At 47.1% G+C, this 20,532-nt stretch overlaps 1 protein-coding gene across 1 annotated transcript in view; it reads right to left on the bottom strand.

Annotated features, from left to right (window-relative positions):
• The window catches only part of LOC108796423 (UPF0505 protein C16orf62-like), a 503,129-nt gene that overhangs the window by 407,426 nt on the left and 75,171 nt on the right, over positions 1–20,532 (bottom strand). The gene's annotated exons all lie outside the window — the stretch shown is intronic.

Here is a 20,532-nt window from a genome sequence, read left to right as displayed (position 1 = left end):
AATATGGGTAAGAATAAATGTTTTATAACATAACATAGGGAAACTTTTTTTTTTTGCATTTACGGTACTTTTTTCATTATATAGTAAAAAAAAAAGAATAAACACCCTCCCGAGGTGATTATATACCTCCAAAAGAAAGCTCTATCTGTCCCCAAAAAATTTAACATGAATTGCAAGGCTATAGTCCGGTCATGCTGACTGGTGACATTTTTGACTGACTGGTGAGACACCATCAAATTTTTCAAGCCCTGATTACGACAATCAACATTTTTAACCACTTGAAGTCCGGGGTGTTAAACATTTTCAGTATTCAGCACTGCGGTACTTAGAATGTCATTTATTCCGTCATGCAACGCTGTACTGAAATGAATTGGATACCATTTTGAAGCCATAGCTTCCAAATACACACAGAGCGCACGAACCACATCCAAACAGTGGAGAGCACGTTCCTTCCTATGAACCGGCTTTGGGGACAGGGAAGGTTAGACAATGTCCTCATCCAGATGGAAGCCACGGGCAGCGGGAAAAGCACAGCCAAAGCAGATATTTGGCCCTTCACCCTGCTCAAGGCCAGCCCCTGAGCCACCCCGCGCCTCAAGAACGCAAGAATTCTGCTGACTGAAAACAAGCGCAGGGACCCAGCCTCACACCAGGCAAAATATGCCCTCTACATGCGATGGTAAATCTTACGAGAAACCGCTTTGCGCACCCTAAGCATCGTGGAAATGTCCGCATCAGACAACCCCCGGTCCTTCAGGACCTGGCTCTCAACAGCCACACCGTCAAAGCCAGCGACTGTGAAGAAGGATGGAAAGCAGGTCCCTCGGACAAATGTTGTTGTGCAAAGGACACCGCCTCGAAGGAGGCCACCATGAGACCCAGGACCTGCATGCAAAAGCGAATGGGCAACCACCGGCGAGTCCGCAGCAGCCGGACTTTGGAACGTAGTTTCAGGCGTTTGTCCCGAGGGAGAAAAACCCGGGCCGCGACAGTGTCCAGAACCAGGCCCAGATACTCCAGGCGTGGAGAAGGCACCGGGCAAGACTTCCGGAGGTTCAGGAGCCAACCAAACTCCTCCAAGGACCGCACCGTGACCTCCAGAGCCGTCACCAGAGAGGAGTGTCCTGATGTCCTGACGAAGCCCCGTACAATGGGAGGGGCGAAACGCGTCGACAGATAGACAGTGATTAAACGTGCAGTCAGCACACTACAAGTGGATGAATGACCCGGAAACCTAACAGCGAAAGTTTCGATAAACTGTGGTAAATTTTGAAATTGGGGTTGATGGTTCTCACTGACGGGCAGACCATATCCTGAGAATTCAGGCAAACACCAGGGATCCACGGAACAAAAACACCATTTGAACTCGCTATCGGAGATTGGATTACAATAAACACCCCCTGGAGGAAATAGCGAGACGTATTCACACCAAAGTGGACTATTGAACCATACTGGAAAAATCACCAAACCGCCCGCACTCTTTGGGAAAAAAAGCTACAGTAACGCAAGTGATAATAAATGCTGTATATATTTGTTTAAAAGCATTATTCAAATATCACTCTGAGGTGGAGATTCATGACCTCCACGCTCGTTACTAGACACACAAGGAAAGAGAAGAAAGTCAGGCGTTTGGTTAATCGAAGAAAATCCAGTAATAGTCTGCCCGTAGGGAAGCTCCCCTCCCCCACAAACTGTAGGAATTACCACACCTCACCGCTCTAATTAGAGCAATTCACTGTGGACACATTGGAAGGAGTTAACTGCACATACGGCTAGACCAAAGCCAGTGACATTTAATACTAAATAACAGGAGAACTTATCTTCAAATAATAAACAGGCAACAGAAGACAACATAATCTGGAAGTAAAGTGATAATAAACCTTTCCGAAAAAAGAAGAAATTGACACAAGAAACAACATGTTAACAGGCAACATCTTTAATATATTCGATATAATCCACGGAAAGCAGAGGAAATCAATACTACAACCACTGATCGGTCCAGAATCTTTTACTATAGCCAAGTAGGGAAACTAGAAGATAATCTCTTTTCCCCTTTTTTTCTCCTCCTCTTCCCCCACGGTCGGGACCATTCCTCCGGTCCTTGCAGTTCACGCAGGTTGACATACATATGGGAATTGATGGAGGAGAAGGGACCGAAGTAATAGCTGCATCGGTCACTTCCCCCCACGGTGGGGACCCAAGTGCAATATTGATTAGGGTCGATCCACATTTAATTTGCGACTGCATGTTATCCATGGTTTTAATGGTATTTAATGAGTTAAATGTGTAAACGTATATGTGTCTTCAATAAAATTATCCTCTTTTTTTCTATTCATTGACTTGTCCGGATCCTTAATTTGACCGCTACTTAACCCGCTATCTTCTAACGGGTTAAATTCTCTGTTTTGTTGCACAAGTTTATTTTGGTCACGGATCGGATAAAGTAAGCTATTATGCAAATTTAATCAGGGCAATTATAACCAGTCGGATCTCCAGGTAGGAACACAAGCCCCTTCTTTCTACCAGGAGTGCGACTCCGCCCGCAGAAGCAGATCATCCAGGTAGTCCACGATCGAAACCCCCCGGCAACGCAACAGCACCAGAATCGGGGCAAGCACCTTGGTGAACACCCGCAGGGCTGACACCAGCCCGAAAGGCAGCGTCACAAATTGAAAATGCTGCTCCCCACCGCGAAACGAAGATAGCGCCGATGAGACCCGCAAACGGGCACATGAAGGTAGGCATCCTTGATGTTGATGGAGGCCAGCAGATCCCCTGACGAAGCCAGGCCACCACGGAACTGATCAACACCATCCGGAACCGACGGACCCGCACAAAGGTGTTCAAATGTTTGAGGTCCAGGATGGGCCATACCCCCTCTTTCTTGGGCACAGTAAATAGGTTTGAATAAAACCCTTTAAACCTTTCCGAGGACGGAACCTGCAAGATCACCCCCTGGGACAAAAGGTCCGTCACAGCGCGACGGAGATCCGCCAACCGCGGAGGAGAGTCGCATGTTGGACGGGAAGAACCGGTTCCCCGGACAGGACAGAAATTCGATCTTGTAGCCCGAAGAAACCAGCTCCCGGACCCAAGTGTCGGCGACGTGGGCCAACCAAAAATCTGCAAAGAGCCGAAGGCGCGCCCCCACCCTGGGAACCAGAGTCGGGGCACGACCTTCATGCGGACTGGGGCTTGCCGGCGGGCTTGGCAGACTTGGGCCAGCGGGTTTTGCAGACTTATTCTGCCATGGACGCTTGGAAGATATTGAAGAGGAGGGCTTGTTAAACTTCCCGCCCTTGTCGGAGGGGGGCGAAAAAGCCGCATGTGAGCGAAGAAAGTGGGCCCAGGCTTCCGGCGCTGCTCCTTCTTGCGCACCTGGGGAAGAAAGGTACTCTTACCCCGTCAGATCCTTAATGATCTCATCCAAGGTGGAACCAAATAGTCGGTCCCCAGTAAAGGGCCATTCCGTCAGAGCTTTCTTTGAAGCCTGATCAGCACTTAAGCAAAAGCAACCGGCCAAGCGTCACCGCAGGCATCGACGGCTTTGACACCAAGGGCGCCGCATCCAAGGCCGAATTGCAGACATACCTAAGGCCTTGCACCAACTGGTCCGCCAAATCAACGTAAGCGGGAGAGACATTCTCCTCCGCAAGTCCATGGTGCAACATCTTACCCCGCTCTGTCAGAGTCTGAGAGACCAAGGCAGAAGCCAAAACCAGACGCATAAGCGCCCTCGAGACAGAGTACAGAGTCTGCGAAAGCGTCTCAGCTTTACTATCGGTGGGGTCCTTAAAGGACGGAGAATCATCCACCGGGATTACCGTGGCTTTGTTTAAGCGAGAGGCAGGGGGGTCCACCGCAGGCGGAGAAGACCACTTCGACACAAAGGCCTCCTCAAAGGGATAGCGAACCGAGAAACGCTTAGGGACTTGGTAGGTCGCTGCCAATCCTTATAAATAAAGTCACCAAAAAAGGAGATGTAAGGAAAACACTTTGGCGGAACGTCTACTCGTATGCGTCCCAAACTGCACTGGCGGAAGAGCTAGCAGCATCCTCCATCGTAAGGGTCTCCCTGACAGCGCGGACTAGCGCGGAGACCATCTCACGTTCCTGAACCAGGAGCGTAGACGCTGCCCTCATCCTCACTGGACGAATCAGGCTACGATGAATCACCAGGATCAGGGGCGCACGGGTGACTGGCAAAGAAGCGCAGGCGCACAGGTCGCACAAAGAGGGGGCCTAGAGGGGTCCGCAGAGCGCAGACCACAGCCCTCACAAGGCAACGCAGATGAATCATCCGTGCGATCCATGGCACACTCCACACAAATCGCCCCACAGACCGGAGACTACCACAGGCAAGAGAGAGACCCCGGACTACTCACGACCCCCAGCGTCACTGTCTCAGCCCAGCACCGACTCTGCAAGGTGGAGGACAGCTGCACCCTGGGTCTTTCTCCTGCGGCGTCCCAGGCCGAAAGGAAGACACTCCCCATCCGCCCGAGGCCGAGAGGAAGCCTGGGCGGAAGCCTGGGCGGAAGTGACAGTTAGAAAGGGTGCCTGCCCACATCCTCAAGTCCCCTCAGATGTAGCCTGCACAGGAGCCTACCGCCAGCCATGGCCCACCGAAGCCCGAGCACCATGAGGCAGGGGGGAGGGGGAAGACAGGAGGCTGCAGCTGTGATCAAGAACAGCACAGCCCCAAAGCTTACCTTAACTCCTGGTCCCCATGACACATTCACCGCAGATCCCACATACATACCCCACGGAGGGGAGGCCGGACTCCATCACCAGGATCCAGGACGAGTAGGGCATCGGTAGAAAAGACGCCCCCGACTGTAGTCACGGCGTCACCAGCATGCGGAGAGCGCTGGGACAGGTAGGCCAGGACCCCCTGTTATATGCACCTCCCGGGACGAACCCATAGGCGTCAATGGGGACCACTTGTCACAACCGACCCACAGTGGCAGAGTCAGCATGCGCTGGTCAGTCACCCAGAGGAGACTGCAAGGATCTACGGTCATCCAGCATGTCGCCCTGGGGACACTTGCTAGAAGAAAAAATGAATCAAACGGGAGAAAGGAAAAACATTTCCAGATAATTTTTTTTAGCTCCTTACTCCTGACGCTAGGCAAAAAAATGGAGACTTGTCAGCAAGTGGGGGGTTGGGCCACCAGCAGGGGCGGCCCCCCTAGGCTGTCTTGTCTTTTGTTATGTGCCTAGCGTCCTACTCCTGCAGGTGGCGATATACCCTACCATTCAGGATTACGATCAATGAACAGGAGAGAAAAAAACTGTTTCCCCTATATTCAATTATGAAACATTTATTAATACACAATTTTTTGGTAAAATATAAAAGACGGGGTTACGTCGGGTAAATAGACACCAAACATGCCAAGCCTTAAAATTGTGTGCACCTGTGAAACCTCAAAACACTTCAATACCCAAAATTGGCCATAGTCGGCACTTTACAAGCTTTTACTGCTCATCAGCTTAATGTTATCAGTGATTGATGGCCCTAAAATGATTGTTCTCACTCCGACGTTTGCTGCGGTATGTAACATGTGTACTGCAATTGGCGTTTTCTCGCGTTGGCGCACCTGATGCGCATTTATGTTTATATATGCGTATACGTGGGGGTGGGGGACTTAAACATTTTATGTTTTTTTTTACATTTCTTTATATCTGACTTTTTTTTACACTTAATGTTATTGCTATCACATAGGGGGCTAACAATCCCCCTATGTGATAGCACAGGCACACTGACAGGTCCTCTTTATGGAGAAATAAGGGGTCTCTAAGTGCCATGTCACCTGGGGACCCCCAAAGAAGCTGATGAAGCAAAGGATCTGCTTCAGCTTCTTCTCTGGCTATAGCAGCCAGAGGAATGCCAGCTGAATGCAGAAGTGATGTAATACACATCACTTCTGCATTCAGACGTCGGAGGGAGCTCAGCAAGGAGGAAGATGCTGATCTTCTTCTCATCTTCCTCCTGACACCCTCCCAGGCCCCAGATGGGGCAGCGGAGCCCTGGATTGAAGGTGGGACGGCGGTACTGCAGGAAGGGAGGGTGTCGTGTATGGCAGCACACACAAGCGATCGGACAGCTATAGAGCCGCTGATCGCTTGTATGTGAGCAACTGTTTGTTTTCTGCCCGACGCACGCGAGCAGGAAAAAAAAGCAATTTAATTACAGCAACCCTCCAATAGGAGTTTGCCGTCTGTCCGTTTTTTTACAACATGTGGACGGCAAGTGGTTAAGGAAGGAACAGTCGGTTGTTTCAATAGTCTGGCAACGGCAAGTCTAGCTGCAACAAGGGTATGCGCTACAAAGATACCGGAGGGAAGAGGCCAGTCAGTTATTCCGACACCCAACAAAGCCAATTGCGGGCAGGGTTTGCAAGGAAGGTGAATAATTGTACTGACATGTCCCAATACAGTTAAAGCAAAGGACTCTGCCACCGAATATGAGGAAGTGTGCCTATCTGGCCACATTGCCGCCAACATAGTGAAGAAGTAGACGGAAAGATTTTGGCTAACCTGTGTAGAGTCTAGTACCATTTGTGGAGCAGCTTTTGGATGGATTCCAAGTGTGACAGGCACCATGAAGCCTTTAAGGGCCAAGATATAGTGTGATGCCATTGTGTAGCAGATAAAGTAAACCCCAATTATTTTTCCCACCATTCCATGGCGGGGGAGTTTTGTGTCCTCCATAGTAGTCAACATTTGATTTATTTAAAAAAAAAAAAAAAAAAACACCTTTCATTGGCGGGGGACCATTTAGAAAATGTCAACATTTGATTTATTTAAAAAAAAAAAAAAAAAAATACCTATCATGTGCAGGGTAGCCTTAGTAAAAAAAGGAGATGGCCTGCCTGTGGAGAGGAGTATCTCTAATTTGAGCAGTATTCAGGAAGTGTCTGAGCCGAAGATATTTGTAAAAATCTTTGACAGGTATACAATATTTCCGGCACAGGCATTCAAAAGAGTCTAAAGCACAGCCAGAGAACAGCTGACTAAGTCCAGTAATACCTAAAAAGCATCAGTGAGAGATACCCGGGTCATCTAGAACATGGTCCAATGTAGAGATAGGGATATTTTTAAACACATGCCCATCAGACAATGGGGAAATAGAACTAGGGGAGGTCCATACTTTGATGGCGGCAGTGACTGTATACCGAAAGGATTTTGCCAGAGTACAATTGAACAGTACAGTACACAGCAATAGGTGCAGATCCATAGAGACTGCTACTTGTTCTAAGTGTTTCCAGGGCTTATCTGAGGAAGAGGACCACCAGTGTCGGGTTTAATCAAATATTGTGGCTTTGTAATATTTGGTTATGTCAGGGGCACCCAGTCCTGCATGAGATTTAGGGGTATATAGGCTCATTTTGGGGATCCTAGGTTTCTTACTATCCCAGATGAAGGCGTCAAATGGTGCTTTGCAGAGCTCTTAGGTCTGAGGGCAATAGGGGATTGGCACAGTTCGAAATAAGTATAGTATAAGGGGAAGCAAAAACATCTTAATCAAAGTAACTTTACCTGCCCATGAACCTGGAGAATGACAGAGGTCTTTACATAATGTTTAACACGTTGTGGAAGAAGGATACAGTTTAGAAGGAAGACATTCAAACTAGGTGATGCTACTTGCATGGCCAGATATGTGAAGGAGTCAGGAGTCAGAGGGTGCCCAAGAGAAAGGGGAAAGAGTACTAAGGAGTCTTTTAAAGTCGGGGAGAGACATTAATTAGCAACATTTGGGATTTGGCTTTATTAACTTCAAATAGCGAGATATCTCTAAAATGAGTAAGAATATGTTACACCACAGGAAGGGAAGCAAGAGGGTTGGTAAAGAAGATGATGGCATCTGCATTAAGCCCAGTTTTTTGTGTGTACCGCCCAGAGGTAATGTCAGTGATGTCTGGAGATTGTTGAATAGTTGCTGCTAATGGCTCCATTACCAAGGCAAATATGAGTGAAGAGAGGGGACAACCTTGCCTAGTGCCATTACTGATGGTGAAAGGGGCCGAGAGGAGTCCAGAAGTCAAGACTCTAGCACTAGGGGAGGTACAGAGAGCATTAATAACAGAGCCCAAAACGTTTGTAATGCCAAATTTCTCTAAGACGGCCTTGAGGTATCCCCAGTGCACCCAATCAAATGCTTTTTCTGCATCTGAAGAGAGGAGGAGGTGTCCTGGATATTAACCACTTGAAGACCGGGGTGTTTCACCCCCTTCCTGGCCAGGCCATTTTTCAGTATTCAGCGCTGCGGTACTTTGACTGACGTTTATTCCGTCATGCAACGCTGTACTGATACGAATTTCATACAATTTTTTTGGGGGACATATAGAGCTTTCTTTTCGTGGTATTTAATCACCACTGGGGTTTTTATTTTTTACTGTATAACAAAAAAATTACCCTAAATTTTGAAAAAAACATGTTTCCCTATAAAATGTTATGAAACATTTATTTTCACCCCAATTTTTTGGTATAATATAAAAGACGGGGTCACGTCGGGTAAATAGACACTAAACAAGTCAACCTTAAAAAATGCACGCGCCCGCAAAATCGCAGAAAACGACCGCAAACAAAATTGGCCATAGGCGACACTTTAAACGTTTTTAACACTCATCAGTTTAGTGTTATCAGTGATTGATGGCCCTAAAATTATTGCTCTCACTCAGACGTTCGCGGCGATATGTAACATGTGCTGCATAATGGGCGCAATCGTTGTTTTCGTACACAGGCGCACCCGACGCATGTTTGTTAGATCAAAGGGAAATTGAGTAATGATCTCCCTTTGATCTGCTTTTAGAGCGTAGAGCTTTTAGAGCGCAGGTACGGGGGGGTGGGGTGTCCGCACACCCGCAGCTCCTGCAAGCGATCGGGCGTCTCTAGAGACGCCTGATCGCTTGTATGTAAACAGCCATCGCTGGCTGTTTACATGCTCACAGTTTCCCCTCTCGAGTGCCGCACACTAGAGGGGGGAGGGGCAGGACATCTTAAGACGCCCTCCCGCTCCTAGCAGACTTCCGTCCGGCCTTTCGCAAACGGCCATGGACGGAAGGTGGTTAATATATACGCTCATGCGCATAGAAATCCACTGCGCTAAAAAAGCACAGTTCTCAGCTCTTTGGTATAATATGATGGAGCGCGCTCAGCGGTACCAAGTAAAACAGACACAAGCTGTTCTCACGTTGGATGCTCAGTAGAAAGTCCTGCCTGGTGCAGGGAGCTCCGTTTATTTATAGGGCAAAAGGGATAACAGCAGAAAAAGATTGCCACAACAGCCAATCAATTCCTCAATACATTCACCTAACAGAGAGTCAGCCAATGAGACACATGTATACATTTGAATAGACAATAGAAAAGGGGAGTATATGTTCGTGAACGTGCAGCACAATGTGCACAGTCTCCCGCTGTTACCACTGGTGCGAATTCTATTAGCCATTGTTCAGTGAACAATGCCCAATAGAACTATACTACTATTCCAATGAATGTGAGTTTATCTGCAAGGAAAACGCCATATTCTTTCCAATGTGTTGATCAGACACACTAAAAAAGACATGAGCGTATGTTCCTTCATAAAGGCAGATATGTATCCAAATGATACCGTGTACTCAAAGCAAATACATCCCCGCCAAGCGAATAAATCTGTGCACAGGGGCCCTCGCCGCCATTTATACACTTGCGAAGAGGACACCGCTCCGCAATACACATTAATCTCCCCCGGCCAACAGCCCAGCACATAGCACACGGACCATTTACCGGAGTTGACCTCTGCGCACAGCAGCGCGTCTCCACATCCATAGGAATATGTACACTCCAATGGTTTATCCTCAGTGCTGATTAACCCCGGCCACGCTCCATAGAGAATAACCTGGTAAACCTGACAGAGAGACATGATGACAATATTCACATATACAATCTACTAAAAACACATCCTAATAAAAACATCCACAATAGTCCAAATAAAATTTCCACAACAGAGGGAAGGCAGTTTTGAGTATTCAGTTTATGAGTCTCCTCATAAGTGCTATCCGGGGCTTGCCTGCCATGCACAAAACCAACTTGGTCTGGATGGACAAGGCAAGGTATGATACGTAGGAGTCTGTTAGCAATTAATTTGGCATACATTTTTAATTCAGTATTAAGTAGTGAGATGGGTCTGTAGTTAGCGGGATCGTCCATGGGTTTGTCAGGTTTATGAATAGTAACAATAGCTTCTAAGGATTTTTTGGGGAGCTGACCAATTCCCTGACCAATTAGTCAATTCGCAAATGTGAGGGGCTAAGATATTGGAGAATGATTTAAGGTAAAATCATCAGGTATAACCGGTGTCTTAGTGATTTCCGCAATAGAGAAGGGCTCCGTTAGGTAGTCTGCAAAATGAGGAGGGAGTGAAGGGAGATGCACTGAGTCTAAAAATTTAGCAATATCTTCCAAAGTAGGCTTAGGGACAGGGGGGGAATTATTTAAGTTATAGAGGGATGAGTAACTAGGGAAGACCGGAAACCATCGCCAGGATCCAGGATAAGCAGGGTACCGGTAGGAGAACGCCCCCGACCGTAGCCGCGGCGTCGCCAGCCTGCGGGGAGAGCCCCCCCGGGACGAATCCCATAGGCGTCGGGGAGGACCACCCATCGCAGCCGACCCACCGTAGCAGAGTCTGCATGCGCTCGTCGGTCACCCAGGGGAGACTACAAGGATCTACAGTCATCCAGCTTGTCGCCCTGGGGACACTTGCTAGAAGAAAAATCAAGTCAAACGGAAGAAAGGAAAAAAATTCTCCAGAGAAATTTTTTTAGCTCCTTACTCCTGACGCTAGGCCAAAACCTGGAGACTTGTCAGCAAGTTGGGCCACCAGCAGGGGCCGCCCCTAGGCTGTCTTGTCTTTTAGTTGTGTGCCTAGCGTCCTACTCCTGCAGGTGGCGATACACCCTACCATTCAGGATCTACGATGTGTTGCCCTGTGTCCTTCAATTAACGGGAGAGAAACAACCAAGTGTTACCCTAAAAGTATGCATAGCACACAAAAGTTTGGGGGCAGTAGGATTCCAGACAATCAGCGGGAACAGTATCCTGAGTAAGTGCGGACAACACCGTCTGGTATAAAGGTGTAGCACTAGGTATCCATCGGGTTGCAGATGGGGAGTCAGCGAGTGGACCAGTCCTTCAGGACACGTTGTGGAAGCTTGTGAGTGGAGGACAGTTGGGGAGTGGAAACATTAATACCCCAGGCTTGCAGAGATTTTGCCATTTCCATCGGATTCACAAAGGGGACCATCTTATTTTGATAGGAGACAAGAAGCTTAGTGGGGAAGCCCCACCTGTAGGGGATCTTGTTTTCACCGAATGCCTTCGTGACCGCAGCATATTCTCTTCGCTTCTGGGCTCTGGCACCCGAGATGTCAGCAAAAAGCAATATATTGGAGTAATGATCTGGAAGTGACTGCATTTGCTTGGTTAGAAACATCACCTTCTCTTTCATGTGGAAAAAGTGGATTCTGGCTAGAGCTGCAGCTAACGATTATTTTCAAAATCGATTAGTTAGACGATTATTAAGTTCGATGAATCGGTTAAAAAATAAAATGCATTTTAAAAAATGGTTACATTGTGCTGTATAATATACAGCACAATGTACCATCAGCTATAGAAGAATACAAATCCCAGCAATACATTATAGAGCACCATGTGTGGGAAAGTGCAGGCTTACCTGAGCAGTCTACCAGCAACTTGTTTCTGAGATCGGGCCTGTCTATTGGCGGCTGTCATCCGCACACACCTGCTCCTTCTTACTTCTTCTCCCCACGTCCCTGTGGCGATCGTGGATTTGGACGGGCGGAGAGCGTGAGGCAGGGAGGAGGTGCGGCGTGTGGATGCGGGCGGGTCTGGCAGCGGCGAGCATGAGGTGTGGAGCACAGCGTGTGTGGAGCCGTGAACAGGGCCAACCAATCGGAAGCCGATTAATCGATGATTGAAAAAGTTGACAACTTTTTCAATAATCCATTATGTCGATTAGTTGTTGCAGCCCTTATTCTGGCGATGGAGTCTCTGGGCATCGAAGTTGGTAGATTTTGGGTTTAAATAATCTGTGTGCCCTATCGATCAAATCAGCCGGTGGATGTTGAGGAAGCAAAGTGGCGAGCAGGGTCTGAACAAACCTAGGAAGGTCAGAGGCATCCCCCTAAACTTAATGTCATTGCGTCTAGATCTGTCTTTCAGATCCACAACCTTGTCTTGAAGTTGGTCAGAGTATGCCTCCACAAGGTTGTTAAAGGCTGACGCGTAATCACTCAGATATGATTCAACACCATCTGTGCGCTCCCCCAGGTCAGACACTTGGGATTTTAGAGAGTGTACTGAGGATTTAAAGTGCTGTTGTAGCTCCATGTGCAGGGAAAAGAGAATAATTTTTATGAATGCTTCAGAGGCTGGTCCTCCTCGGCTGCCTGGGCCCTTCACACAAGTAACGGCCATACCCCCCTTATGGCGGTCTTGGCCGGGGACTCGGATCGCGACCCCCCTGTTCACTTGCGGGACCCCATATGGAGTCGCGACCCACACTTTAAGAAGCACTGGATTAGAGGATGCAGGGAGGGCATCTAGAGAAGTCACTGATTCAGGGGGACCCTGTGGCATAGAAGTAGCAGCAACAGTCTGTTTTTTACTTACAGGGCCTTTGGATTGCGGGGAGTTCAGCCGTGATGTGGCTGGGTGTTTGGAGATCTCTTCCCCCTGTGTGATCGTGCCTGCAGTGCTCTGCTCCATGTCTGAGTGAGAGCTGCCGGTAGAACAAGCGTCCAAGGCTCCCTTCTCGTGTGTCACTGAGGTGCCATTTTGTCTGCCGGAGGAGGGCAGCATGGGGTAGAAATCTGTTAGCCTCCTAGGGCCTTTCTTTTTGTTTTTGCCCTTGGATACGCTGCCGGGCGGTGTCCGCTTTGATAACTGTGGGGTCCGATGCCATGCCGTTTATTTATCTAGGACTTGGCATGTTCTTTTTGATATACACTGAGTGGCCAGATTATTATGACCACCTGACGTTTGTAGGCAAATTAGCTATAATTAGCTATAATTGTGCGCTGAAGTTGCTAGAGGGCCAGACCATTATAAATAGGGAAGCAGGTTGTTTACCACGACAGTAGAAGTGATTTTTTTCTGAAGATATGGGTAAACAACGCGATTTAACAGCCTTTTAATGTGGGATGATTGTTGGCGCTCGGAACCATGGAGCGAGTATCAGCAAAACAGCAGAATTCGTTAAATGTTCAAGAGCAGCTGTTGTTAAAGTGTTTAAAGACTGGACTGTCAGCCAAAAATCTGGGTCTGAACGTGCGAATTGTGGCCGTCAGCGACTAGTCAATGTTAAGGCAGAACGGAGAGTGGCAAGACTGGTACAAGACAACAGAAGGACAACAGTGCAGTGTCAGATTCCTCGCATCACCTTTCAACATCTCGTGGAGTCACGAGGCGGCCCAACGAAGTCATCTCGTGGAGTCATCTCGTGGCCCAACGAAGTACTGATGGGGTGGTCATAATAATCTGGCAACTCAGTGTATATTTCCAGTTGTGCTCGTCCTCTCTGTCCGTGCTGAAGGTGTGAGATACTGGCACTGATTGGCTGGCTGTGAGTTGTGTCCCGCCTCTGTCACATGGGTACTGGTGTGATGGCGTTGCGTTCGAGGCTGACTGCTTTGTTTTGGAGAGTTTGTAATGCTTGTGTTATACATAACGCCCATCTCCAATCGGCAGGCCCACTATGCCTTCGGCTGTCTCATTCCCTGCTACATGTGTGTGGCGGTCAGATAGAGCTTCGAGTACAGGCAGTCCCCGGGTTATGGACGTCCGTCTTGCGGATAATCCGTACTTATGAACCGGGGTCCACAGTCCTCCTAAATGTACCGGCATCTGCATTTAGGAGAACTGTGGCTGCAGCGGCCTGTGTCCCTACAAATCCCCACTGCTCTCAACGCCTGTGTTGGCGGTCCTCCGCTCTGCTGGTACGGCCGCGGCTCCTTTGCCCCGCCCCCTGCCTCCTCTTCATTGCAGGCTGGGAGCCATACCCAGCCTGTTATTGGTATTGTAAAATGCAATAGCAAGCTGGCTATTGCACCTGCACACTGCCTGATGTCAATCAGCATGGGAGGACCTGATAGAGAACTTTCTCCTTCAGACCCCTACTCTGCTGATTGACAGCAGGCAGTGGGCAGATGCAATAGCCAATAAAAAAACAAGAAATAAAAAGCTTAATAAAATAAAATTAAAAATAGAAAATAACTTTTTTTTGGTGTGTCATTTTAAATAAAAACATTTTTTTATTATATTATAATCTTCTGAACAATATGAACAGAAAGCAAAACAAACGTGACCCTTCCCTATGCTATCCAAAACGAAAAAAATAATTTTTGGCTGGAGTTACACTTAAAAAACTTACCTGTTCCGACTCACATACAAATGCCTGTACTGGATATGACCACTCTTATTTTGCGGACATGCCCACGTGTACCGCTGATTTGCCGGGTGATTTAAATGTCTCAAAACTTATGGTGCTGTTTATCAAGTCGGAGGTGAGTGATTAGTTCATTATTCATCCACTGTATCAAATCAGCACATTCTACTGCGACTACACACTGCTCAACTTCTATTGATGAAGTGACGGTGATCAGCTGCATCTGATTGAGTAGGTTTGATTTGTGGTCACATGGTGTTCACCCACTCTATTTGTATCCTATTTTATAACTTGTTAGCTCTGAAGAAGAGGGAATATCCCCTGAAAACGCGTCAGCGAGCGAGGTAGCTTTTGTGGAATCTGCCTTGTACCTTCCATCTAGCTATTACCATATGAGTAGTTTTTTACGTCAATTTCCATGTTCATTTTTAATAAACGTTAATACACAAGTACAAGGCACTGTCTGTTTGTTTTGCATTTCCTACATCACATCTACCCTATGCTAACCTGGGTGCTGAACTCGGAAGTGCCTACATACTGCCCCACCGTGGTAACCACTTTGCCGTTCGGGTGAAGGGATTTAGATTGGAGACTTAGTTCTCCCCTTTTTTCCTTTGTTTCGGTCTCCTCTTGTACACCTTTGACTCTTGCTTGCTTTATTTCAACTAGTCCTCTCTTCTCTCCTTTCTCTCTCTGGTCCTCCCCTTCTTGTCTCCTCTTTCCCTCATCTGGGTTCAGGGCCCTCCCCGATTGCTCTGTTGTGAAGGAATATGGATCAAGAAAATGTCCTTTTTCTATGTTTTAAATTGTTTTGAATTTGTTTCATTTGCTTCCTAGCTTTGTGACTTTCCTTACTCAGCTTTCAGCGTTGCTATGCGTAACCAAGAGAGATATCCTGTATTCGGGAGCGCGCCGAGGACACTCCGTAGAATAGCCCAGATCCAAAAAACCTACTCGGCCACCTGGAGAGATCTGGTGAGCCTGTGCCAAATCAAAGCAGGTGACACCTACTGGCCCGTGATGGAGACTGCCCTAGATGACAGCCGCCTAGGGAAGGATATCTCCTACTCCTCGGGCCTAGATTTTTGTGCACAATTACAGGAGTGGGCCAAAGATAAACTAGCCGACCAGGCCACTACTGTACAAGACATCACACAAGAGAAGGGAGAATCAGTCGAGAAATACCACACCCGACTTATGCAGGCCTTTTCTGACCTGGGGTTTTCCCAATTCCAGAGGGCACATTCCCAAATGCTCTCCTCTGCCTTTGTTGCGGGCCTCAGAGAGGACATTCGGAAAGGCCTGTTACAGGCCCGACCAGAATACCGATCCATGACCATGGCCAACTTGCTGTTAGTAGCAAAGGGGCTGGAAAGCCAGAAAACCCAAAGAAAGCCAGCCCCAGTCATGATGATCAAGGACGAGGCCTGTTGCCGTGGACACATCACAAAACTCTAACTAACAGCCCCTCTAGTTTGCCCAATAGTACAAGACATTTAGAGATAACAGAGGTGGGCATATGTGTGACGAGCACTCTCCTGTTATCTGTATATAAAGGAGAGAGACCTCCCTGAATAAAGTAGATGCGTCATAAACCTTAATCCTGAGTTTGTGATTTCTCTCCGGTGCACCGAAAACGACATAATTAGGAACAGCAGCAGACATCTTGTGTGAACCCAGTTGTGGTTCAGATCCATTTCACTGTTACCTGCTCTCCTCATGACCATCAAAATGGTCTCCTGGAATGCAAAAGGCTTAAATGTCCCCGAAAAGCCCTCCATACTTTTGAGAGAACTGTGGAGACAAAGCACATATAGCTTTTCTTCAAGAGACACATTTCAGAGTGGATACTGTCCCTAGGCTTCATAACCATCGTTTTCCCACGGTGTACCACAATCCTTCTCCATCTTCCAAATCGAAGGGGGTCAGCATACTTTTATCTAAAACAGTACCCTGGCAATTGTTGGACCAATATTCTGATCAGGAACGAATGAATCTCTGATCCAAGATCCAGCACTTAAGGCAGTGGTTGCCTTAGGGTTGTCCTCTTTTTCTTTGAACTCAATGTGGGTTCTGATGAGAACCTGTTGATGGTTTGGGTAACGCATAAGAGCTACATCCGTGGCATACTTTCAGGCTATGAGGCCAATGTGCTGGGGACTCCGATGAGGCTACTGTCCACAGACGCAGAAAAAGTGCTTGCCATGGGATTTTCTTCATTGGATTCTCTTGCATATAGGCCTCACCATGCAATTGCAGAAGTGGTTGAAGCTTTATATCCTTTGCCTTCAGCGACGGTTAGGGTCAATGGTCATAATTCCTCACCTTTTTCTATTACGAATGGCACTCGTCAGGGTTGTCCTCTCTTTCCTTCCTGATTTTTGTCATGTGCCGAAGAATCCGGACATCCAGGGGCTTCGATTGAGGGGGTAACACCACAAACTAGCAGCGTATAGAGATGACTGACCTCCTTTTCTACATAGCCAACCCACACACGTCCTTACCAAGCCTACTCTTGGAGTTGCAGACTTTTGGCTCACTTTCCAACTTTAAAGTTAACTTGCAGAAATTGGAAGCCTTGAATGTGTCCTTGGCTACACCACTTTTTGGACTACTCCAATCTAATTTCACCTTTAGATGGGCAACTCAGGCCATACGTTATCTGGGTACGTTTATTCAGTCTGATCTTGCTCATATATTCACACTGAATTTTCTCCCGTGTTTGCGTTCTTTAAGCACAGAATTACAACAACGGAAGACATTGACATTTTCATGGTTTGGACGTTGCAATGTCTTGAAAATGAATGTAATGCCCCGCTTATTATATATTTTCCAAAACTTGCCTATCAGTTTGCCCCGGTATTACCTGCGTTCTATTCAATCAGCCTTTATCCAGTTTATTTGGCAAGGTAAAATCAGCCAGGATCAGAAGCAATATACTGCAACATGCTAAACCACAGGGCGTCATTGGTTTCCCGGACTTCTATTATATTGCCGCTCACTTGGCATGAGTAGTGGACTGATGCAGACATGATGGAGTCAAGCTTTGGGTCCACATAGAGCAGCAGAGTTTGGATTTTCCCCTACGGGGGGCTCCCTGGTTAGACCCAGGTCTTCTTACCCCTTTACTTCAACATCCGCTTACTGGCCCTACCATTCTAGCGGTTCTCAAATACTACACGATGTGTGGTCTCTCCTATATGCCCTCTCCCCATGACTCCAATCATGGGCCATCCAGAATTCCTCTCTGGCTTCACTGACAAAGTCTTTCACAATCGGAGGGCGTACGGACTGGATGTTGCCTACCAGTTTCTTCATGAAGGGCGTTGGAAAGATGTCTACACTCACAGAGGAATTCCAGGTCCCTAACCCTTGGTGGTCTCTACAATTTTCATATTTTTTTTTAAGATCCCTGCCTCAAGCAGATCCGTTCCATAGACCACGTACTTCGTTCGAGGAGTTGTGTGGGGTCGGGCCTTGGTTCGTGGGACGCACTCATATGCCTATCAATTGCTATTGAATACTTTTTATCCCTCTAGTTCTCCAACGCACAGCTTGACCGGATTGTGTTTTTTGCTCATAAAGCATCCATATGTAACAGGTATCAGGAGACAACTTAGATAACCCGATGGTATAGGATGCCCTCTGTCCTCTCAAAAATCTATCCACAATAATCGGATAGCTGTTGGCGCTGTCAGAGTGGCAGCCCTACCTGTAATTATATGATGTTAAAAAAGAAAACATGTTGCTAATGACTGCACAGGTTTTAGGATTTATTAGTGTTTTTTGGGGGTGCCGGATGTTTTATACTGTATCTTCGTTTCCTGCTGTTTGTGGACTAATGGTTATTAATACAATTGTATGTTACATACACTCCTGGAAAGTGTCTATTACTCTGCTTGTTCATTGTCGAGTTTGATAAATAAAGAATTTGGAGGGAGTGGGAAAAAACCTACCCTTTAGTCCAGCTATGTATTCACTTCAAAAGCATTACTAGCCAATTGTTAACTTTACTTGTAAAGCTATCACTAACCTTTGCAATTTAAACTGAGCATTTGTATAGAGAAAATGTATTAGCAGAGGTTATCATGAAAAAATTAAATAAATAAAAACAACACGAGATACAGGCAACTAAAAGTATATGCAAATCTCAACTCTACCTGTAAAAATCAAAATTGAATCAAATTGAATCAATGCAGCATAGATACAATTATCGGACACCACATCGAAGGCATTATTTAGAACGCCTGAATCTAGTTGTGAGGATTTTATTGGTGTCCATATAGAAAGGAGTATTAAGTCGCACGTAAAACCAATATAATAAACATGATTACAAGTATACTCCACACTTATTAAAAACATAAACGGTAATACATTGCTCCAAAAGTTCAGATTGAACACATTCTTTACATCGGTATTGGTTTTGACAACCAATCTGCGCCTACTACCTTCATATAGCCATTTGTATCACACTGAGATAAAGCTTATGTATGGGGGGGGGAAACACGTTACCGTTTTTTTTAGGGTTTTTTTTGCAGCTAATGAATAAAATTACAAAAAGGATCAGTTTAAAATGTACACTAATAAAATTGATCAACTAGAGCAGGGGTCCTCAAACTATGGCCCGCAAGGGTCCTTGGCCCGGCCCGTTCGTGTGTCAAGGCCGGGGAGCTGAAGGCCCCTACCTTTACTACCTCCGGGCCGGCCGTTGTAGAAAAACGGCCGGCCGGGAGCTCTCTAGATAAGCCACGCCCACTTGCGTGCACGCAGAACATAATCTGCGTGCGGTATTCTTGGTGGCCACCAGGTGGTGCTCGTTGACTGTTTTGGCAGCCGAGTCACATGACTGGAAAGGACCCGGAAGCACCTGAAGTCCATGGCTACAGCAGTGATTCTGCATGACAGTACTTGTGGCCCCCAACAATGAGTACATCTCTGTCTGTCCCTGGCAACAGTCCCAGCTGTTGTTCCTTGTGTATTGTGCGGGTATTGGAGTCATGGGTGCACGTTGCTGGGTGACATGCTTGTGTCTGTGATACTGCGCATTGCTAGGCAATCTGTAGCTTGGGTGCTGCTGTGGGACTACAAACACCAGCATGCCATGTCAGTAAGTCTAGCTCTGCAGTTACAGGAAGATTAATATAACATACTGTCCACAGAATTTAAAATGCAACTGCAGTATTTTTTTATTTGTTTTACATATATCTGTCAGGTTTTTATTGCTGTCTGTGTCCCTGTTGGGAACTCTTCTCTTCTTCTCCTGGTGACAGGCTGTGACACATACAGGAAGTGATGTAATATTTCTTCTAAGGGGGATAGAAGCACAACACATTTTTATAGCAGAGTGGGGAGGGGTTAAAGCAGGGGTCCTCAAACTACGGCCCGCGGGCCACATCCGGCCCGCCAGGGCCCTTGGCCCAGCCCATTCGTGTGTCAAGGCCGGGGAGCTGCAGACCCCTACCTTTACTACCTCCAGGCCGGCCGTTGTCAAAAAACGGCCGGCCGGGAGCTCTCTAAATAAGCCACGCCCACTTGCGCACGCCTTGCGGCTCTCATCTCAGGGCGCATGCCGAGGCAAACCAAATGCCTTGGTTCCTTTAGCAGCGTAACACCAGTGCAGCTGCGCCCCTCCAACTTTGGGTGCATGCCAGCACAGGCTCTTAAGCCAGCACAGGGCGGCCAATAAGAAGAGAACTGGGATATGAAGTGATATCATCTCCCTGCCTCTCCCAAAGCTGCACGCCGCTGTAGAGAGGTAAGACCGGGCAGTCTACATGCCCATTCATTGTAATAAATAACAAATACTTGAGCTGTAGAAAATAATAACAAATCATGCTAGTACATGTTCCAGGCTAAGAGAAATGAATTGTATTAAAAAAATGTTTTGTTTATTAAAGAAGTTGTTAAAAATATTCATATATACCCTCTAAATAAGGGCTTATTCACACCAGAGCAGCAGCTGCTGGAACGCACAGCAATTGCTCACTAACGTTCCCCCTTTGTTCTGGGACTATGATCCGGCCCCCAGCAATGTCTGAGGGACAGTGAACTGGCCCCATGTTTAAAAAGTTTGAGGACCCCTG

Source organism: Nanorana parkeri, unplaced genomic scaffold, assembly GCF_000935625.1.
Source record: "Nanorana parkeri isolate BGI_ZX_2015 unplaced genomic scaffold, ASM93562v1 scaffold1113, whole genome shotgun sequence".
Lineage (NCBI taxonomy): Eukaryota > Metazoa > Chordata > Amphibia > Anura > Dicroglossidae > Nanorana > Nanorana parkeri.
Note: the sequence above shows the minus strand (reverse complement) of the source record. Positions and strands in the feature narration are given on the sequence as shown.